This window comes from Pipistrellus kuhlii, unplaced genomic scaffold (genome assembly GCF_014108245.1).
Source record: "Pipistrellus kuhlii isolate mPipKuh1 unplaced genomic scaffold, mPipKuh1.p scaffold_m20_p_2, whole genome shotgun sequence".
Classification (NCBI taxonomy): domain Eukaryota; kingdom Metazoa; phylum Chordata; class Mammalia; order Chiroptera; family Vespertilionidae; genus Pipistrellus; species Pipistrellus kuhlii.
In genome coordinates, this window is record NW_023425515.1 from 69,382,928 (window position 1) to 69,404,757 (window position 21,830).

The window sequence follows — 21,830 nt, forward strand, 5'->3', positions numbered from 1 at the left end:
ACAATCTGGGACTGCTGGCTTCTAACCGCTTGCCTGCTCAATCACCCCTAACTACTCACCTGCCTGCCTGATGACCCTAAGTGCTCACCTGCCTGTCTGATCACCCCTAATCACTCTGCCTGCTGATTGCCCCTAACCACCTCTGCCTGGGCCCCCGCCACAGTGACATCCATAATAATGTGAAGAAGGTCATTCTGCTGTCTGGCCTAATTAACATATTATGCTTTTATTACTATAGATATCCCACCTTGGTTCTTATTTTTTTTCTCCCAAGGAGATTTTTATTAAATCACTACCAAACTCCTGCTCTCTGTTCTTTGTCTCCAGTCCTTTAAAAACAAAACAAACAAACAAACAAACAAACAAACAAAAAATGAAGTTAATGGGACAACGCATGCCAAGCATCACAGCTTTTATATCAAGTTCTAAAGGGAACTGGATCCCAAAGTTATTGGCATCTCTAAATCACAAAACCAGTCTAATGCTTAGGAGTCTTACCAACCACATTTTCTTCATCAAGAGATTCAATCTCAAAATCCATAATACCACAACATGGACCAATAATTTTTAGTACATCCTCTCTCCTCTTCATTTTGAACTGTAAACTCTGGCTGACATGGATACCAATTCTTAATAACATAACCTGGTGGTACGCTAGGAGGAGCGTGGCTTTCTATCTCTTGAGGGCAGTAGGGCTAACAGCAGCTGGCACACCTCAGTGGTCTCTCCAGAGTTATGACTCTTGGCTCATATTACCAAGAATCCTTACAGTAAAAGACTTACAAGCCCATAGCAGTTTCAGGTACAGAAATCACTATCCTTTACTGAAAAGTAAATAGTTTGTCTAAGGCTGTTCTTCATTTTATATTTAATACTAGTTCCAAAACTTATGAAGACTTCCAGAAGCTCAACTTGCTAATGAATCAGTATCTGATCTATCTGCCTGAAATATGCCAATCCTGGTGAACAGTCTAATGGAGGTGGTGATGGTGGCATCCACCATACCCCTGCAACTATACCTGGCTGATTATACAATGGCAGGAGTTGGACAGGAAAGCTCATTGAACCATCCCTCCCCATCAAAAAATCCATTGATTAATTCAATAATACTTATTGGTAGCACAGTATGTGCTAGGACCCTGGCCAGGCAGCTCAGTTTGTTAGAACATGTCCCAATACACCAAGGTTGCAGGTTTCATCTCCAGTCCGGGCACATCTAAGAAGCACCCAATGGATGCATAAATAAATAGAACAACAAATCAATCAATCTCTTTCTCTCTCCCTAAAATCAATCAGTATACTATTGTATGTGCTAGGGACTTTTCTATTAGCTAGAGATACAAAAAAATGACAAAAATTCAATGATTACAGAACTTCATTCTAGTGGAAATGGCACACAATAAACAAAAAAATAAATGTATTAATATGACAGATGGTGATAAATACTAAGGAGAAAAAATACTAGTAATCAAACAAAGGCAATGGGAAATGCCAGATTCAAGTAAGTTATAAGGTGAATAGGGTGGTTGAGTCCTACAGCAGACAAAGATTATACTTTTTTTAGTGTAATTAGTTCATATTATTATACACTCTAAAATTCTTCTAATGAGTCACATAAAAACCTAGGGTAAAATCTAAAAATTCTTATTTTGGGTCTCCTGCCTACCTATCCAACTTTCCTCCTTCATCATAGATTCTAAAAGGTTCCATTCAGTTTCTCAGCACTCTAAATGTTGCTGTGTCGAGGCCTTTGCACTGTTTTCTCTATCTGGAACATTCTATCTTAGCTCTACTTTTAGCAGACTCATCAGATATCACTTAGTAAGAGATGCCTTTTCTGCGCATACATTATCAAATAGCACAACCATCCACCAACATGTGCTTAACTTATTTAGTCACCTTATAAAACCTATCACAATTGTTTCAAATTTATATTATATAATTTTTCTATTATGTATTTTACCACTAGAGTGTATGTTTCATGAGGACAGACCCTCATGCTATTATATCTAGTCACTGCTTCATCCCCAACCTAGAGTTGCACCTGGCATGAGTAAGCACTCTGTAAATACTTGGTTTTTGATTAGTTGAATGAGTGACTATAAATTCCAATTCCAATTGCTTTCATTCAGAAAAAAAAATTATTAAACACACACTGTGTGCCGGACATTGGCATAATTCTTAATATTTGCCTGGTCTGTAGAATGTAGGCTGATTATCCTACATTATTCAGAATTAGAGAAATATGAAATTCTGGTTATAAAAGGATTTTTTAAAATGACTTTTAAATTCAACCTCTCGAGGAAAATTAAGCTAAAGAATGTTGAATAACATGTTTAAATCACGTAACTTTAAGAGTACAGTAAAACCCTACCCCAGTTGAAGACTTCTTCTGTGAGTACATTGTAATAAGAACATGAGCAGCAAAATGTCAGGCTCCAGAATGTTGTAAATTGAAGGAATGTTCACAAAAGATGCCAAATGACATCAATATTAAATATGAAGTGTAAATTTTATATGTTTTATGAAAAGTGAATAGATAATAATTTTAATTTACAATTTTTTTAGAGTGAATCCCTGAATGGATATACTTAAAGAGCATTGTAAGGATCACATTTTCTGCTAGACCAGCTAGAATGCAAATGTCCAAGGACAAAGCTCTGAAACACCAAAACTTTCATGATTAGGACACATTTGATTCAAGGATCGATCACCATTATCACCTTTCTCTCTCAAGACTCCAGTAAATAAAGATACAGAATTTAAAAAGGTAAAACATCAATCAAGATAATGTGATTAAGGGAAGAGCATCAATAGAAAATAGATTCCAAGAATCCTCTGGAACATGAGTGGGTGGAGTTATATAACTGAGGAAGAGGAACAAAGGAAGCATAGCTGGTGTGCTTACAGGAGGAAATGTAGAGGAGGGAAAACTGCTTTCCCTGCAGAATCCCAAGAGATTTGCCACACAGAAATGTCAAGTGCTTATGAAGCCAAAGGTAAAAACTAAGGCTGAAAACTAGGAGATAAACTGATAGTTTATAAGACATTTGACTGGAAATCTGGTATCAAACCTCACAAACTAAATAAACTTCTCCAAGGCAATGAACCAAAGGTCCCTCAACACAACAACCAGATGGCCACTCCAGTGGGGACATCTCAGTGGGTGGAGTGCTCACCTGTCTGTTGTGCTGTGAGACTCTGCCCATTCGTGGATGCCTCTAGGGCTTCTTAATTTCTTTAGGGAGGACCCTTTTGGTTCACTTGGGAACATTGAGATCAAATCCTAAATTTAACTGGAACAAAATATCTAGATGTTTTCATTGAATAGGATGCAAGCTTAGACTGCTAGTGGCCATCTTTTTCACCATTTGGTAAAATGAAGCCAATGCCAAGCAAAGCAGATCCTAAATATAGAAGGAAACAAAGTCCTAATAACCTCATAGAGCACTTGGCTACAGAGGGGCCTTTGCCGAGAACCAATTCCAGCATGTAATAATTACAAGCGTTTCACCAAAAGGTTGGTGAAGCTTGGGTGGCTCAATAAGGATGAGCCACATATGTAGTTTACCTGTTGGAAATGGTTAAATGGCACTTCCACCAAAACTGAATAGGATTGTTAACCGCCAGACAGTTCAGGGCATTTCATTGCCTCCTGTTGGCCAAACACCTGAACAGCTGTAAGCTATTCCCCAAACGTATAATGCTTCTGCACTCTACCCTTAGACACCTTACCCTTTAAAGTGTATATTTCCACCTTCCCTTAGGATAAATCATGTTGAATAAAAGCATGGGTCCTTGGTCAAGGGAGAGTCTTCAGTTCCCTTTAGCTGAAGCTCCTCTGACCCCCAATGCCTTTCAAAAATACCTTTTGTCTCTTTAATCATCTATGTTCTGCCCCTTTCTCCAAAATACTCAACCCTTTGTAAGGTTGGGAAAAGTATCCCGACAGGCCTTTATTTAGAGTTACCCATAAAATTCAGAGAGGAAACCAAATGAATTTTTTGCTAAATGAAAATCTTTAAAATCATAAAAAAATATTACAATCCTACCTAATAAAAGAGTAATATGCAAATTAACCATCACTCCACTATACCCACAAGCCATGCCCACCAGACATGCCCACCAGCCAATCAGAGCTAGTATGCAAATAAACCCAACCAAGATGGCTACAGCCACAGAGAGCAGGAGGGAAGCTTGGGTTTCCCAGGCAATGAAAGAAGCCAAGCTTTCCATCTACCCTTGCCAGCCTAAGCCTCCACTCAAGTATACAAAGTTTCAATGATAGAAGGTAAACAAATCCAAACAGAAATGGCAGCAGCCACAGAGCTAGAAAAAGTGGGAGGCTAGGGTTTCCCCTGGCAATGGAAGAAACAAAGCTTTTTGCACACCTGGCCAGCCCAGGCCTCTCCTTAAGGCTACAAAGTTTCAATTATAGAAAATACACAAACACCAAAAGAAATGGCTGCCAGCCACTAAGCAAGCAAGAGGCTTGGCTCCACTCCAGGCTACAAAGTTTTAATTGTAGAAAGTAAATAAATTCCAGATACCAGGGCCTCCACTTAGGTCACCAGCAGGCGTGGCTGGCCTGCAAACCATCATAGGTCCCTTGTCCAGGCCACCCCATGCCCTAAGAGAACCCTCACCCTCCTCCAGGACACTCTTCAGGGCAAACCAACTGGTCCCTACTCATGCACCAAGCCTCTATCCTATTTAATAAAAGAATAATATGCAGATTGACCATCACTCCAACACACAAGATGGCTGCCCCCATGTGGTCAAAGATCCTGCCCCTATGTGGACACAAGATGGCCACCACGAGATGGCCAGCAGGGGAGGGCAGTTAGGGGTGACCAGGCCAGCAGGGGAGGGAAGTTGGGGGCAAACAGGCTGGCAGGGGAGCAGTTAGACATTAATCAGGCTGGCATGAGAATGGTTAGGGGGTGATCAGGATGGCAGGCAGAAGCAGCGGTTAGGGGCAATCAGGAAGTCAGGCAGACAAGCAGTTGAGAGCCAGCAGTCCTGGATTGTGAGAGGAATATCCGACTGCCCTCGAGTAGTCCCAGATTGGAGAGAGTGCAAGCTGGGCTGCACTCCGTGCACAAATTTTATGCATCAGGCCTCTAGTATAAGATAATTTTTATAGTTTGTTTTTACTTATCCATATTTTTATAAAAATGGTGTTTGTTTTTGAGAGGGAATATACTTAGAGATATGAGGTTAAGTAGTATTTTTGTTTTTAAATACTGTATTTTGGAATTTTTGCTTAAATTTATAACTTAATTTTTAAAATAATAATAATAAAAATTTTAAGGAAAAATGTGTAAGGCAAGAGCTGAGAGAGATAAAGACAAACTGGATGGATATAAAATACAGACATGCAGGTGTGGGGAAGCACATTTCTGAAAAGAAGTCAGATTACAGAGAAGGAAAGGAATGTACTGATGGTAACACTGGATTCTTCCTTAACTTTATGGGCCTGGAAAACAGTAACAGTTAAAGGAGGTATTTCACCTGTTGTGTTCCAGAATATGTCTTATTACAAAGAAACACCTTATGACTTAGATCAGAGTCATAGATGCCCCATTTTTCTTCCTATGACAAGGATGGATACAGAGCCTCCAGATTCCCATTCTTTCCCTCATAATGACTAGCTGACTGTTTCATCCCTACTCATAAGTCATAAAAAATGAAATGTTTTTTAACTATATGCTGATTACATTTCCTTTCTCCAGGCCACTGACTTAATTCACCCTCAGCCTGAGCCAGTACAGCACTCCTCTTAATGCCCCTTCTGACAATATGTTAACTAACCTCAGGGTAACAGTACCTGATTTACTGTCTTTTCACAGCCACTCTCACTCATCCCATCTCCCAACCTGGTTCTTTCTTTTCTGACTACTCTTTGTGATTCTCACAGAGTTTATGTCCCACGCATTCTATTACAAAAGTTTCCCTTCTCCTATTGCAGGAGTCTCTTTCCTCCCTCTTACGATAAAATCTCTCCTTATGTATGTCTGATTTTGTTTTTCTCTGACACTAGTTAAAAGTTCAAGGAGTAAAGATCAACTCTAGAAAGGGGCTAAGGGGGAAAAAACGTTTCTCAGCATAATTGAAGTCAGCACAAAGATCGATGTGCAGGGAAGAGAGGAAAACTTGCAACGTTATAGAGATTTCAAACTGATGTCAGAAAAAGCATGCCAATCACACACATAAAACACAAGTCTTCTTAGGTACCTAGATGATGGTTCAACCTAACATGGGAAGAGGGAAGGCATAACAGTGGTCAAAGGAAACACAAAGTTAGGGCTATGAGATAGACATGCAGTCTACATATGAGGGATGGATGGCAGAGAGAGCGTACCTGGAAGATGCAATAGGCTCCCTTTATTCCTAAGGAAAGACCTGTGGTGGATGCCTAAAACCACAGCTAGTCCTGAACCCTATAAACACACACACACACACACACACACACACACACACACACACACATATATATATATATATATATAATTTAATTGATAAATTATGCAAATAGATTAAAAATAATAATAACATTGAACAATTATAACAATATATTATTATAAGATTAAATGAATGTGCTCATGTATGCTCTCTCTCTATCTTTCTTTTCCTCTCTCTTTCATTCTCCTAATAGATCTGTTAACCAGGATGGCAACCAAGTGACTAAGGATTTGGAGTGTATACAGTGAGGATATGCTGGACAAAGGGAAGATTCACATCCTGGGTGGGACAAAGTAGGGCAACCTGAAGTTTCATCACACTACTCGGAATGGCATGAAATTAGCACTTAAAAATTGTTTGCTTCTGGTTTTTTTTCCACTTAATATTTTCAGACCATAGTTGATCACAGGCATTGAAGTTGCAGAGGTAAAACTGTGGATAGGGAGGGACTACTATCCTGTGCTGAATGTTGAAGCAACACCATCGCAAAAATCAAAATCCTAACTGCCAGCTTCTGTTGATGAAAATAACTGTCCATCCTCTGCTTCCAAGCATACCTCACAACGGCAGCCTTAATGAGAGCTTCCTTGTGTGTGGAATCTGAACCTGCACAGGAGCCATAAGGAAAAATACCTTTTCAGCTACAATCCTTATGATCTTACTTTTCAGTAAAAGCGGTGAAGCTTTAGGTGCAGTAAACCAAGCTTTTCCTACTGCTGCTCATTGAACATGGACTCCACAGGAGTGTTTTTTGATCTTTTTATCCTGAGGCACTAACTCTAGAAAATGGGACATAGAAGCCAGCTTTTAATGACAAGCATTTGCAACAATCAAGGTAAACCCATGATTATCCATCCCTATTATTATCATTCTTAGTAATGTTAAGAACAATTGCAGCAGAACCTTTGTGTTTAGATGTAGTGGATTAGCCTCAAACAGCAATTCTCAGCAAGTAAGTAGGAAGAGATGCTATTCTTGGTAGGGTGCATAAGTAGGAAAGATGGTTGTCATAATATAGCTAATAATTCCAAACAAAATATCCATTTCATGTACTTATATATTTTATAAAGTGTATTATAAGTGATAGATGTAAATAAGAATCTCTCCACTGCAGGTTATTTACATTATTAAATTTTGGAAATATTCAATTTGGGGTTAGTTGAAAATTTTACTATATTCAAAAAATACAGCATATATATATATGCTATAAATCTATATTTAGAATCTTGATAGATAGATAGATATAGATATATACATGAAAGAATAGCTGTAATATGTTGTTGAGAATGAAAAAGCGAGTTACAGGACAAGCTGAGATAAACACACAGAGATGTATTCCCAAAAGATTGATAATGAACCAGAGATTGTGGCTCCTTCTAAAAAGCTGATTATGGGGTGCAGAGGGATAAGAATATGACATCAATTATTTTTTATATATTTCTGTATTCTCTTTTGTCAAGAAATAACTGCTGCTTTTTATAATTTAAAATATCAATTTTAATATAAAAATAAGTGCTAGGAACAGATAAATATTTTCTGAAAAGTTGGCCAGTTTTTGTTTTGTTTTTTGTTTTGTTTTTTCAACATTGCAACACTTCAATAAAGCGAATGAAAAGCGGCATATAAAATATGAAACTGCTTTGCAATCCTTAGAACAGTTAAAGCCCCAAATAGCAAGGACACATAAGACTTTGGGAAAACCACCAACACGAGGATTTAAAAATGCCCTTTGAACTATGCTTCAATCTATGCAATAAAAGCCACTAGCACTCACGATTAGGAACAATACTCTATCAGAATTTTCTGTCACATTTAGAAATGTACTGCTTTTATTTTCTTTAATCTCATTTTGTTATTTATGACTCCACTGCTTATGCACGTACTTCATTAACCCCTCAGCCCTCTTTAAGAATTTCAAGAGAGCAACAACTGAATTTTTAACAAGCGTGGGCTCCTTCTGAGAGAAAGACCCTGTGTGAATGTACGTGTCACACATCCTTAAAGCAGGCCCTGGATTTCAAGAGAAATGCAAAAAGTTGCCACAGAGCCAGGTTTGTGGAACATGTGGGAATTGATAGTCTAGGTATAAATGAAACATGTGCGGGAAAACAGACTGAGCTCTTCTGCTGTATAAAGAGCATTTAAGTGTCTGAAAGTTGCAACCACAGTGAATGGGACATTTATCGCATACCTGCTTATTTTGTTGTTTGGTAATTTCCTTTTAGTCCGTTTTTCACTAAGCTATTTCATTGGTAATGAGCATAAAAAGCACAAGTGGATATTTATTTTTTTAAATAGGCTTTTAAGTTCTGCTTCTCAAGGAAATTGATGGTGCACACGTAATTTGTGTTGTGTTTGTCAGTGTTTACCATCTACATTTGAGCCGTGGTGATTTCATGGACTGAAAACCAGAAGATGTCAGAATCTGGTGAAGAATTATCAGCATCCACTTCAACAGTTAATAGCTATTTTAAGAAAAATTGCTCAAAGACAATCATTTAACATGTACAACTCTCTCAAGCATAACTTTTCATTAAGATCAAAAGATTATGCTTATAAATTAATTTCACTTATTTTTATAAACCCATGAAATGTGAAATAATAGCTGTTAATGGGCTGGCCCTGTTCACTGTAAAACTTTGTAAATAGTTAAAGTTTGCCACTTATATATCAATATTATCATATACTGTAAGCAGAAAATCAATTGACTCCAATAATAGTTTAATAATTTCACCCAAATCATGAAATCAACAATGAAGCTTTGGTAAGTTCTTTCTGACAAAGATGAAACATTTGGCCTTATTTTTTAATCAACTTTACTGACATATAGTTTAAATATGATAACAGTCACCATTTTAATTGTATTGATGAATTTTGACACATGTGATGCACCACTGCCACAATAAATATATAAAACATTTCAGTATCCCATACCATTTGCTATTAATCCTTAGTAGTCAACTTCTTGGCCCTAGAAAAACACTGACCTGCTTTAAAATTTTATATAGAGTTATACAATATATAATTTTTGTATCTAAATTATCTTACCCAGTATGATTTTTTTGAGATTCATTTATGTTATTGCATATTCAATTTGTTTGTTTGTTTTTTGTTATTGAGTACTATTCTATTGTGTGAATATACTATGATTTATTTAGCCATTTATTTGTTGACATGTGGGTATTTTCAATTTGGAACTATTATGATTCAAGCTTTATGAAATTTGCTGCTCAGATCTTTCTGTGAACACATGTTTTCTTTTAAATGCCTAGGAGTGCGATCTCAGGGTCATATGTTAAGTATATGTTGCATTTTATAAGAATCTGATAAAATATTTTCCAAAATATTTTCATACTCCTACAACCAATGCATGCAACTTTTAATTGCTCTACATCTTTACCAACACATTAAAAATATTTTATCATTTTTTGAAATATATAGTTATAGCTCATTGTGGTTTTAATTTTCATTATTCTGGTGACTAATTATGCCCAGAACATTTTTGTATGCTTATTGGCCATTTATATATTTATTTTGTGAAGTGTATATTCAAATATTTTGCAAAATTTTGTTGGGTGTTTATCTATTCATTATAAAGTGCCGTTTTTTTGTTATAGCTTAGATATAAGTCCTTTTTCATATAAATGTATTATAAGTATTTTCCTAGTCTATGAAAATATAAAGTGATTTATATTATATGCAAAGCTTCATCATTTATAAGTTAGAACTTTTCATTATCCCCAATGAAACTCTGTATCTATCAACAACCACACCCCATTTTGTTCTTCCCCATAATCTGGCAATCACTAATCTATTGTCTATCTCTGTGGAGTTGCCTATTCTAGACATTTCATAGAAATGGATATTATAACGTGGTCTTTTGTAATTGATAGTTTTCAATTCAAATAATATTTTCAAGTTTCATCCATGTTGTAGCATGTTTCAGTATTAATACATATGTATATATAAGAGCCAAGTGACTGGAACAGCGGAACAACTGGAACAACTAGAAGGATCGGTCACTATGATGCATACTGTGGCAGCCAACCAGCCCAATTAGGGCCTTGATAGCCTCTTCCAACACTCTCAGCCCCTCCCCCTGGCTGGTCTGGCCCTTGGTTATCCCCCACCCCAATCAGGGGTTAGGGCTGGCAGCCAACCTCCCGCATTCCCTACCCCTCGTAAGCCCAGCCCAATTGTCCCCCATTGGGGCAGGCCGACCAGAGGATCTTCTTTTTTTTTTTTTTTTTTTTTTTTTTTTCCCTTTATCAATTAATAGATATTTTCGGGGGGAGGAGATCGGTTTCCTACTTTTTGGTATTATATATGCTTCTGCTATGAACAGACATTTATAATTTATGTGTGGACATGTATTTTACTTTATTTGGGATATATATTTATGAGTGGAATTGCAATAAGTTAACTCTCTGCTTAACATTTTAAGGAACTACCAAACTGTGTTCCACAGAGGTTGCACCATTTGACCATACTACCAGCCATAATTGGGAGTTCCAATTTCTCCACATTCCAGACAACATTTCTTATTGTCTTTTTTTTTTTTTTTGCCATTCTATTATATTAGGTGAGTTGTGCTGTCTTTTTTTAAAAAATATATTTTTATTGATTTGAGAGAGAGAGGGAGAAAAAGATAGAAATATCAATGATGAGAGGGTCGTCAATTGGCTGCCTCCTGCACACCCCTGATTGGGGATTGAGCTTGAAACCCTGACCAGGAAGCAAACTGTGATCTCTGATTTATTGGTCCAGGTTCAAACTCTGAGACACACTGACCAGACATTGTCATGGTTTTATTTGCATTTCTCCAATGATTAGTGATATTGATCATGTTTGTATATGATTATTGGCTATTTGTATACCTTTGAAGAAATGACTTTTCAAATCCTTTGGCCATTTTTTAATTGGTTTATTTGTCTTTTTATAGTTGGTCTAGAGGCCAGGTGCATGAAATTTGTGCATGGGGGAAGAGTTGTCCATCAGCCCATCTTGCATGCTCTCCAATCTGGGACCCCCTCAAAGGATGTCCAATTGCCTGTTTAGGATCAGGCCTAAACAGGCAGTTGGACATTCCTCTCACAATCCAGCACTGTTAGCTCCCAACTGCTTGCCTGCCTTTCTGACTGATTATCTCTAACTGCTTCTGCCTGTCATCCTGATGACCCTCTAACCACTCCCCTTCCAGCCTGATCAATGCCTAACTGCTACCCTGCAGGCCTGATTGCCCCCAACTTCCCTATCCTGCAGGCTTAATCACCCCCAACTGCCCTCCCTTGTAGGCCTGGTCCCTCCCAACTGCTTTCCTCTCTGGGCCTGATTGCTCATAACTGTCCTCCCCTGCCAGCCCCCCAACTGCCCTCCCTTGCAGGCCTTGTCCCTCCCAAATATCCTCCCCTGCTGGCCCAGACACCCCTAACTGTCCTTCCCTGCTGGCCATCTTGTGTCCACATGGGGGCGGCCATCTGTGTGTTGGAGTGATGGTAAATTTGCATATTACCTCTTTATTATATAGGATTATTCACACATTATCTTTCCATCTATATGATTTCCTAATGTATTTATCTCAATCTATGGGTTGTCCATTTTCTTGATGACACCATTTAAAGCACAAAAGATTTTCATTTTGATGATGTGAAGTTTATGTATTTTTTTCTTTTGTTGTTTATGCTTTTGTGTCAGATCTAAGAAACCATTGTGTAATGGTTTTCATTTACATTTTCTTATAAGAATTTTATAGTCTTGTTTCTTATAATTGATTCTCTGAAGTATTTTAAACTAACTTTTGTATATGGTGTGATACAGGGGTTTTTTGTTGTTCTTGTCAGGTTTTTGTTTTGTTTTATTTTTTGTGGGTTTTTATTTTTTCTTTTTGCATGTGGGTGCTCAGTTATAGCACCATTTGTTGAAAAGACTACTCTTTCTCCATTAAATTGTCCTGGTACCCTAGTTGAAAACACTTAGGCCAGTACCACCCCCTCTTATTATTGCAGCTTTGTAGTCAGTTTTAAAATCAGGAAATTTTAGTCTTTACCTTTATTCTTTTACAGGATGTTTGTGTCTTTTCTAGGTCCCTTGAATTTCTATATGTACTCTAGGTCACTTGAATTTCCAATTGAACTTGTCAAGTTCTGCAGAAAAGATAGCTGGGATTTTATAGGGGTTGCATTAACTCTGTAGATCAATTTGGAGATTATTGCCATCTTATGAATATTAAGTTTTTTGATTCATGATTATGGATTTCTTTCCGTTTATTTATATCTTCTTTTAACTTCTAAATGTTTTATAGTTTTCAGAGTATATATTTTGTACTTTTGTTCAATTGATTTGCAAGTATTTTATTCTTTTGATGCTATTATAAATAGATTTGCTTTATTAATTTCATTTTGAGTGTATTCATTGAAGCTGTATAGAATGACAATGATTTTTGTCTTTCTTTATAAAGTTCTATATAAAGTTTTTCAAATTTATAAAGAACTCATATAACTCATAATACAATATTGACCTTGTATTCTTTAACCTTGGTGAACTCGTTTACTTGTTTAATGGTTTCTTAGTGTGTGGTACAGTGTTTAAGCAAGGTTGTGCAAGAATTTCCTCCTAGCAGGAAGCACTATCAAAAAGAAAGATATAAGTAATTTAAGTAGAAGATGTCACATGCATTTGTACATTCATATATTTTTTTACATCTTTAAAAATAAATAGTTTACACTTAAAATTTAAAAAATAAAAAGTCAGAATCAAACCAGTGCATATAATGGTTTTAGCATAATTATAATTATATTAATTTTATGGTTTTAGCATAATTTTAATTACACTGATTTTTATCAATATAGACATCAGCAGTATTTTGCATACCTTTAATTAAGAATGTCCTTTAAAAACTCTTTTTGCTTCAAATTTCAAACAGAATGAAAAATCTCCTTATTTTCTCATGAACATTCACTAGAGAACATTAAATAGTGCCTCATAGACCTCAACAAAGCTGACTTTGATATAATATATATTAATCACTTAATAAATAAGAAAAATTGACTGTGAATTGAGTTTTCATAAGTTAATTTACATTTTATTGCATGAAAACAACCCATTATTTAGAAAAATTCTATACTGAATCTATGCATAGATAGGAAAATTATTATGAAAATTGATAATTATCATCCATTTTATTCATGTAACAAATTAAGATTTTTTATAAATAAAATTTTACTTAGTGCACAATATAGACTTAATTTACATTGTCCTCTGATGTTTTGGTCACTAAGAAATCTAAAACTTTAAGATTAATTTAGTAAAATAGAAAAACACCAAATAAAAGGTGTTATATGTTTATTCGGAAGTTGATTGCATTATATAACAATAATGAACTATCAGAAAGGAAACTAAGGAAACAATCCCATTTACAGTTGCATCAAAAAAATAAAAACACATCTAGGAATAAATTTGACAAAGAAAGTAAATTACCTATAGTTGAAAGACACCAAAAAAGAAAATTAAAGAAGATACAAATAAATGGAAGCATATAGCATGTTCATGGGTAGGAATAATTAACTAGAGTTTCCTTACTACCCTGAGAAATCAATAGATTCAACACAATTCTTATCAAAATACCAATGGTATATGTCACAAAGCTAGAAAAAATAATCCAAAAATGTATATGGAACCACAAAAGACCTTGAATAGCCACAGCAATGTTGAGAAAGAAGGTATCATCCTTTCTAATATAAAACTGTATTACAAGGCTATAGTAATCTACACAGCCTGGTACTGGGATTAAAAATAGGATCAGGCCTAAACTGGCAATTGGACATCCCCCAAGGGGTCCAAGATTGCAAAAGGGTGCTGTCCAGGCTGAAGGTACCTGCCCCCTTTGGGCCTCTAGTACATATGCTAAGGCATTTAATATCCAAAATTTATAAAGAACTCATATAACTTAACACCAAAAAGAGAAACACTACAATTAAGAAATGGGCAAAGGACCTGAATAGATACTTCTCCAAAGTGGACATACAGTTGGTCAATAGACATATAAAAAGATGTTCAACATTACTAATCATCAGGAAAAGGCAAATGAAAACCACCATGAGATATCACCTCACAACTGTTGTACTTTTGGTGAAGATGGAACTGCCTTATGACCCAGTGATTCTACTTCTGAGAGTATATCCAAAAAGTGCAAAACACTAATATGAAAGAATATATGAACTTTTAAGTTTGTTGTATTATTTACAAAATAATCATGGAAGTAGCTCAAGTGCCCATCAATAGATGAGTGGATAAAGAAGATATGATATATATATATATATATATATATATATATATATATATATATATATATATAATGGAATATTACTTGGTTGTAGAAAAGATGGAAATTTTTTTCCTTTGGGACAGCATGGATAGACTGAGAAGGTATTATCCTAAGTGTAAAAAATTCAGTCAGAGAAAGATAAATACCTTATAATTTCACATATATGTAGAATCTAAAGAAGAAAATAAATGAACAAACAAAACAAAAATACACTTATAGATACAGAGAACAAATTGATGGTTGCCAGAGAGGAGGGACATTGGGGTAATGGGTGAGAAAGGTGAAGGGACCTTTCAGATTGTTAGCACAAATTGTTAGTTACAAAATAGTCATGAGGATGTAATGTACAGTATAGGAAATATAGTCAATAATATTTTAATAAATATGGTTAGTGCCACAGAAGTATTGGAAATATCATAGGGAATACTTTGTAAAATATATTATTGTCTAACACTATACTGTATTCTTAAAGCTAATTCAAAATAATATTGAATGTATAGAAAAAGAACTCTAGAACTTTATACAAATTAAACTAATAGAATGGAGTTTTTTATCCTTTATATGCATGTCTTTTAAACAATACACTTATCAAAAATAGATCCAATAAACAGATGAAATATGGAGGGGGGCCCAACAAATATAGACACTGTTCTTAAAACAATACCCAGTTGACAATAGAGTGGGCTATCTGGTGAAGAGTGAGCTCCCTATTATTGGAAATGTCCAAGTGATAGATTAAAAACAACCAATCACAACTATAGTCAAGGAGACTTCACATTATATAGAGAATTTAATTTGTGACCTCTAAGAAAATGTACAAGACAATAAATTTTAGTGAGATTCAATTTTCTATCATCTAAATTGTTTTGCCTAATTTTATGCCATCTGTGAAATAAAACTACAAGTCTATGTTATATATTTACACTTACATATAAATGTATAGGTATATTCTAAAGAGGATGCTGCTGGGTAGAATTGATTTTTATGTTTGTGTGTAAGTATGTGTGAATATGTACAATACTGTATAAATAATGTGTGTATAAAGACTTTTTCTCATACTCTTATCCGTGTATAAGAAAAAAAATACATATTATTTCTAAAAGAAGAACAGTACTGTGAACTGTGAACCAAAAATTTAATTTAAAATCATCATCTTGTTTTCAAAAGAGTAAGAGGAAAAAACTTTTTGTTAGTAAAGATAGAAACTTCTAAAAATATGGGTTTTAAAATAAAATACCATAAGGCACTGCATTAAAAAAGGGTTATAAACAATGAAAGAAATTCACTCACATGAAAATGTAGCTCTTGATAACAAATATCAAAATAGAAAACAATCTTTAAAAAACAAGAGGGAGATACTAGTTGCTAAAAAGGCTGGTTTAGTACCACCAATGTACTCAACGCTGTGAAAGAAATGTGAATATAGTCTGGCCTTACATCTTTTGAACTTTGTTGATTGCTATATGGAATCAACTATATGGAAAGATGCATCTGTTATTCTCTTGGAAAAGATAGTAGAGTCTTTAAAAGTATACTCAAGGAATCTGCAGGGATTCTAAGGCAGAACTGGTAAGCACAGACCTCAGTGCATGTGACTGCTTGACGCTGTGTGCGCCACACACCCTGCTAATGTTCATCAATGCCATCTCTGAAGCATAAAAATTGAGGCTTCATTTAATGTTAACAGCAGCTACATTTCAAAGCCAGATATTACTGAAGACAAATGGATACTTTGACCTAAAATACTGAGCTTTGACAAAAACATTTCTTCCCTAGGCTGAGGCTTGCTTATCTTTTTTTTTAAAATATATTTTTTTATTGATTTTGTACAGAGGGGAAGGGAGAGAGATAGAGAGTTAGAAACATCGATGAGAGAGAGTCATCGACCAGCTGCCTTTTGCACACCCCCTACTGGGAATATGCCCGCAACCAAGGTACATGCCCTTGACCGGAATCGAACCCGGGACCCTTCTGTCCCCAAGCCGACGCTCTATCCATTGAGCCAAACCGGTCTTGGCAACTTATCTGCTTATCTTTAAGAAAAAGAATAAATAAGCCTATTCTCTGTAATTTCTTTAAAATAAAATGAATCCGTTCAATAAAATGAGAAGTCCATGAGGAGTTTTGTGGGGTCAGAGCTTTATTCCATTTAAAAATGTATTTTCACCCTGGCCAGCATGGCTCAGACGGTTGGAGCATTGTCCTGTACACCAAAAGGTGGTGTGTTCGATTCCCAGTAAAGGCACATACCCAGGTTGTGGGTTGGATCCCCAAGGCGTGTGCAGGAGGGCAACTGACCCATACTTCTCTCACACATCTCTCTCTCTCTCTCTCTCTCTCTCTCTCTCTCTCTCTCTCTCTCTCTCTCACCAATTTTAAACATTTTAAAAGTATTTTCTCACAAGCATGTCAAACTCTCAGCCAGCAGGCAGCATGCCTCATTTAAAATACTACTATCCCATAAGGCATTGCATTAAAAAAGGATTATAACAATGAAAGAAATTCACTCACATGAAAAGGGAGTTATTTAAAAGAGGCTTGCAGCCCTCTGGCCATGAGTTTGACATGGTTGGGGTTTCCCATCAAGATGGTGACATAGGTAAATGCAGTACTTGAATCTTCACACAGACACATCAAAATTACAACTAAACTACAGAACAATCATCATTCAGAACCATCTGAAATCTAGCTGAACAGAAGTTCTACAGCTAATGATATAAAAAAGAAGCCACATCAAGACTGGTAGGAAGGGTTGAAACACAGAACAGACTGGTCCCACACCCATGTATAGTGGATAAAAACCAGGAGAAAAATTTCATATGCAGTGCTCCCTACTTGAGGAGTAAGAGGTTCCAACCCCATACCAGGCCCTCCAAAATCAAGGTTCTAGTGCCAGGAAGTAGTCCCCATAACTTCTGGTTATAAAAACCAACTAAAATTATGACTATGTGAGATAGAGGGCTGTTAGAGTCTCAGGCATTCTTCTTAAAGACATTGCACATGGACTTACTAGGATCCACTGGCTCTAGTGCCAGGGCACCAGTGACATGCAGGGAGGAACTAAGTTGTCTGGCATCAGCTGAGAGCTGGAGGAACAGCTTTTTCCCAGACAAAAATGATGGTAGAGGCCATTGTTCCTTTACTGGGCCCCTCCCAAACAAAGTCAGCAAGCTGGTGTCACATTTGCATCTCTATCAGCCTACCTACAATGTTAGCTCTGCCCTGGTGATTCCATTAGACTCCACCCCATCGAACTCATGGGCCCAACTGAAGCCATTTCCAGTGGTTTTTATATTTAAATGGCTTATTTGACTCATGCTTCAGACTTTCCTAACATCTCTCAAACAAGCAGCATCTGGCCCTGGTGTGACTCATCTAATTAGCATATTATCCTTTTATTAGTATAAATAACTTGCACTCTATCATCTGATTCAAATGTTTCCTTCTCTCTCACCAAGGACAACGTTAGGGGCAGAGCTGAGTTGAAAAATTCTTCTGTTTCCCCACCTTGCTCTGCTTCCTTAACCTGCTTAACCAGACTGAATCTGGCCCCTCTAATGTTGGATCAGAGGAAAGCAAGAGGAATAGAGTGCCAAAGTTCTCATTTAACAGAAGCTGGGCATTGTAGATTTCAAAGGTTGTCTTCCTTTTTCTTTTCTTTTTCTTTTTTTGTGGAGTAGCTTGCTTGGTGATTGGGTTTATAGGTCAGTGATAATTCAAAGATGTTTTCAAGAAATTTATTAAAGCTTGTATGATTGCCCTGTGAGGTGGGTACATCTATCACTGGAAATTATGGAAGGTAAGCCCCAAGGAGGAACCACATTTTCTAATAGTTTTGTTGCCACTGTAAGGGCACCAACCTTTCAGCAGAGGAAGGCTTAAACCCATTCGGAAAGTGTACATGCAATAACAAAAATTTATTAATAACCCAATCTAGGTGGCAATGTGATACTCAAAATTAAATTTCCAGATTTCCTGAAATTGCTGGATTCCCTTGATTCCAGTGTTGCCTCTGGCTTTGGTGACTATTCACAGTACCCTCTTTGTGAACATAGACTCACTCCATAGAGACCAGTGTCTATTGGTATAAAATGTTCTGCTGATCTCTTGATAGCTCATGCTAATATGACCCTCTACTATAAGTCTTTAATGTGTTACTAAAGCCAGTAAATTAAAGAAGCTCTCCATGTCTCATTTCAAAGGATCCTGTTGGCCATAGCCTAGATCCTGGTGATTGTGTATTCTGAAAACATCATCAGGAAAAAAAACAGCTCTCAATCTCCATTGGAAAGGACCTTTCAAAACATTATTTCCCTAAAGTTACTGACCACTGATGATACTGCAAAACTGGAGAGCATTGAGCCTTGGATAAACATTTCACAGTGAAAGTGAGTTACATCTGACATCTGGTCCTGTACAGATGCTGGAGACCTCCAAATCAACTTGACAAGGAAGAGAAGCAGCTGAGATAAAGTAGACAACTTCTGCCCAAGAGGCTTCCAGATCAAAAGTTCACACTTTAAACACGAAACTCTGTTTTATTCCCTTTCCTTTATGCTGATATTGACTGGACAAGATAGGCAGATAACCTTTCAGATTGCTGGATTTTTCATCAAAGATTCCAATCTAGCTTGGCCAGTGTGACTCAGTGGTTGAGTGTTGATCTATGAATTAGGAGGTTATGGTTCCATTCTGGATCAGGGCACATGCCTGAACTGTGAGCTTGGTCCCCAATAGGGGGCATGCAGCAGGCAATTAATCAATGATTATCTCTCATCATTGATGTTTCTATCTTTCTCTTCCTTTCCATACCTCTCTAAAGTCAATAACAATGTTTTTTTAAAAGATTACAATCTATCCATGATGCTAGAGACCTTCTGATCCTCCTTGTGACCAATTTCTTTTCTATTCCCAATGTCACTGAAACTATAATCAAGAAGTCTCTTACTGAGTTCAACTTTTATGACCAGAACAAACTGTGACTTTTTTATCTTTCTTTGATTATAACTGTACACACCCAATTAGCCCCCAAAATATCTGTAAATTTTAATATACTGTATTCCCACGTTATCATGGTTACCTAGAATCATTTCTATAGCTCAGGTCTGTCCATACTCCCTAAAAGATCTCACCATCAGCAACAATCTTTGCAAGGTATTTAGAATAACTCTTTATTTCAGGCCAGGAGATTTTCTTCCTGTCTATCTTAAAAACCTAACTGATCCCTAGATTAAATGGGTAAATGCAGTAATTCCTATGAGTTAATTAATTCAGTACCACCTAAGGAAAATTGTTGTGTCTTGAGGGTTTGTCATTATCTGTAGTGGTTATTCTTCCTCTTGGGCCTATGAATCCCTAGATAGCTGTCCTTCAACCAAACATGCCATTAAGTTACCTAACTGTGCCCCTAACTTTCCACAAATAAAGACATCTCATTGGTTGACTGCCATGGATTGACATAGTTGGGTTAAAAAGGACCTAGCAAGAGGCATTCATGACTCAGGATTCATCTTTGGCAAAGCCCTATTGCCCTGGTTAGAAATAAATGTCAAAGTAGATATTATCAGAAAGCTCTCCTAACTCTTGAAGATATTGCAGAATCCATTGGTAAGACAATAATTGCCCTATAAAAATCCTTAGATTTTCTGGCCAAAGTTGTTTTTTGTTGGTGGTGGTTTTTTTGTTTGTTTGTTTTGTGTGTGTGTGTTTTCTAAATATATTTTTATTGATTTCAGAAAGGAAGGGAGTGGGAGAGAGAGATAGAAACATCAGCAATGAAGGAGAATCATTGATCAGCTGCCTTCTGCACTCCCCATACTGGGGATCAAGCCTCCAACACAGGCATATGTCTTGACTGGAAATGGAACTGTGACCTCTGGTTCATAGGTGATTGCTCAACCACTGAGCTACACCAGCTGGGCCAAAGTTGTTTTTTATAATAGAACAGCCCTTGATTATCTTTCAGTTGAACAAGGTATCTGTGATATGTACAATACTACCTGCTGTACCTAGATTAACACTTCTAGGAAAGTCTAAAGTCAGTTACATAAAATATTGAACAAGTTACTTAGCTTGAAACAGTGACTCTTTTCACGGGATGTAACTTTGATTTACTTGATTTTTATTGGTTTGGGTTTTAGGAACCAGGGATCCAAACATTGAGATTTCCTATTCAAAATAATCATAATAATCTCCCCATGTACTGAGTTCTTTCAATAGCTTTAAATGTATGTTCACATCCAATAACCACAAAGCAAATGATTTTCTTAAGACTGGAACACCAGAAAGGAATGCAAAGGACAACCAATTTAAAAATTGTGAACCTGAAGGCATGGTCTGTGAAAATTACAGAGATCAAACAGAAACAGTAAGTAATGATCTACGAATACCATACAGAGCTTCAAGGACATTTCACAAAAGCTGTGAGAACTACAGAGCAGGAGCTAATAATGGTGCTAATGTATGCATTTTGATCACATCTCTCAGTTAAACTGACAGTCTTCTCAAAAGGGGTAAATTGTCAAAAGACCAGAGGCCCAAAATGGAGTTACTTATGTTATGCTCCATGGCAGCAAACCAAAACTTAAAGTTAAACTACCTACTTACAGCTTAACCTTCCCCAGGATTGTGACCTTTAACTAGCCAACCTGGAGTTTCCTGGTCAAGACAAGGAGGAAATCCCCAATAGACCCCTTCCAGGCTCCTTAGGACTGCTACTGTCCTAAAACAAAGCATTCTTTGCTGATTCTTTCTCTCCTCTCTCTCTCTGCCTTTAAAAATCTTTCCTTTGCTGCAGCTCAGTGTTCAATGAGATGTTACCTGACTCGAATCACTGAATAAAGACAACTTGATTTTTAAATTTACTTCACTACAGCTTTTGTTGTTAATACAAACATGTTCTAAACTATACCAAAATATACAATTCTCAAAATTAAAACTGTTTTTGTGCACCTTTAGAAAATAATCAAGTATGTTTAATATAAAACCTCAACTTTAACATAAAACTTCATTTTATAAAGAATTTTATAAAGAAATGAATTCA

General features: G+C 36.4%; 1 pseudogene; it reads right to left on the reverse strand.

The window, feature by feature from the left end:
* Positions 1 to 292: 292 nt before the first annotated feature.
* Positions 293 to 1,062, reverse strand: LOC118722968 (annotated as a pseudogene).
* Between the last annotated feature and the right edge of the window lie 20,768 nt (positions 1,063 to 21,830).